The sequence below is a fragment of the Manacus vitellinus genome, unplaced genomic scaffold (genome assembly GCF_001715985.3).
Source record: "Manacus vitellinus isolate BGI_N305 unplaced genomic scaffold, ASM171598v3 scaffold_16_pilon, whole genome shotgun sequence".
In the NCBI taxonomy this organism is placed as follows: Eukaryota; Metazoa; Chordata; class Aves; order Passeriformes; family Pipridae; genus Manacus; species Manacus vitellinus.
In genome coordinates, this window is record NW_021939189.1 from 1,196,274 (window position 1) to 1,198,221 (window position 1,948).

Below are 1,948 nucleotides of genomic sequence, written 5' to 3' on the forward strand. Positions count from 1 at the left end.
TCCACCTGTCCCTCCCAATTCCCAACTCCAGTTGCTTCCATGAGAAGGAAGAACATCCAAATCCCTCCCCTTTAAACACCAAAACTGCCAGGAGCAGGTGGTGGGAATGTTGGACAGGTTATGGATTGAAAACCCGGCAGGAGAACTTTATTCCCTGGGACCAGGAGTGTGGTTGCTGTTCCTAAACCCCACATTCCAGGGGCAGTTCAGCCTGGAAAAGCCTGGGAAGGACGAGGAGTTTGACAAGTCCAACAGTTCCAGAGGGGACTTGGAGAGTTAGAGCAAGAGATGGGAGAGGGAATGTTCCAGACCCCTAATCCCACGGGATTCCAGGGGTTTGGTTTCCACTCCAGAGGGTGGACACAAAATGGATGCTTTCCCAGGAAACACCACCTTCATTCCCAAACTATTTCCCCAGCCACTGAAAAATTCATTTCCTGGAGATTTTAATTGTTCCCACAGATGCTCTCGGGGCTCATTCCAAAGGATTTAAAGTGTTCCCTGCACGGAGGGGTTGGGAATGACAGCCCAGCCTCCCAAACCTCAGCCCAGCCTCGGGAATTCTGCCTGAATTCAGTGGGAAAAGCCTGGAAAATACAACTTCCCCAGCCCAGATGGGGCCCACCAGCCTGGATTAATTCCTGGGAAGGAGCCTGGAGTTGTCTTTAATCCCAAAAAAATGCTTTGGAATTACTTGGCTGGTTCAGCAGCTCCTGAAAAGCTTTTGTGTCCCAGTTGAACCCCTGGATTTTCCAGCTTTCTTTGGGCATTTCCCCTTTGGAGTTTGGCTTTTCCCGAAGTTGTGGGATAAACCCCAAGGACCAAAGAAACTGGTGAAGGATAAAAATTATCCCTAAATTTCATATATTTGAAAATTAGAGTCATAGGATCATAAAATCAGGGAATTTGGCTGGAAAGGAGCTTAAAGCTCATCCAGTTCCAACCCCCTCCCCCATGGAAAACCAAGCTCCAGTTTAATCCCTGGATTTTCCAGTATCCCAAAGCCTCCCTGCAAGTACAACAGGTTCAATCCAGCCTTTTCCATGTTTAATCATGGATAATGGGATCCCACAGGCAAAGGAAGGGAATTACCATCTTTCCCACATCAAACAATCCCAGACCTGTTCTCCCGAGCCCGGGATAATTCCCATTGATGCCTCCGAGCCCTCCCACCGGAGTCACTCATGGATACCATGGAAACACAGCTCCAGCTCCCCAAACCGAGGGAATTCCACACTTCCCACCTCTCCAAGGTGAGCTTTCACCTCCTCCAGCTCATTCCAAGCCCGGAATGCTGCAGGAGTTACTCACGGTCTGAGGAGGGCGAAGGAAAAGCTCTGGAAATGTGGGATTTAGGCTGGAAAGCCCCAACTCCCCCTGAGCCGGAGCAGCTCCCGCTTCCCGTTATCCCGACACTCCTGGAAGCAGAGCCATGTGCAGCTGCAGCTGCGAGTTCTTCCACGGGATCAACATTAACCGTTTAGGGAAAGGCTGGAATCGCAGCCAGGAATTCCAGCTCGCCCCGAACACACGCGGATTAAAGCCGGGAACGGGGAGAAGGGGCTCCTCTCTTACCTTAGGAAAGGGAGGGCTGGGAATTCTAACGCATCTCCGGGTTTTCCAACTTCCAAAATAGATCCCTGGGAGGTTTCAAGCGGGTCTCCAGCTCCGTGTTCCTGCGGGGATGTGGAGAGAGGGGAAAAAAACAGGGAAGATTGAAGTGCTTAAGGATCTGGCGGAGCCTCCGGAGCGGGGTGTTCGCCTCCTTTATCCCTCAAATCCTCTTATCCAGGGCTGTGCTTCCCAAGGCAGCCAGGCTGCTGGATTCCAAGGCTCTGCTCCTGCACGGAAGGCTCGGGAGCAGGGATGTCACTTCCTCCAGCAGCACATCCCGCTCCCCCTCCCCAGCCCGCCCCGCTCCGGAGCGAATCCCGAATCCCCGCATCTG

At 52.5% G+C, this 1,948-nt stretch overlaps 1 protein-coding gene across 2 annotated transcripts in view; it reads right to left on the minus strand.

Annotated features, from left to right (window-relative positions):
• Positions 1 to 1,711, minus strand: part of GLCE (glucuronic acid epimerase) — a 22,560-nt gene extending 20,849 nt beyond the window's left edge. Inside the window, exon 1 of one of the 2 annotated variants that reach the window (XM_029958751.1) lies at positions 1,576 to 1,711. The gene's annotated coding sequence lies outside the window, so the exon portion shown is untranslated. Of the gene's footprint in view, positions 1 to 1,311; positions 1,547 to 1,575 lie in introns of those variants that run through there. The other variant, XM_029958750.1, reaches the window with a different exon arrangement.
• Positions 1,712 to 1,948: the final 237 nt, after the last annotated feature.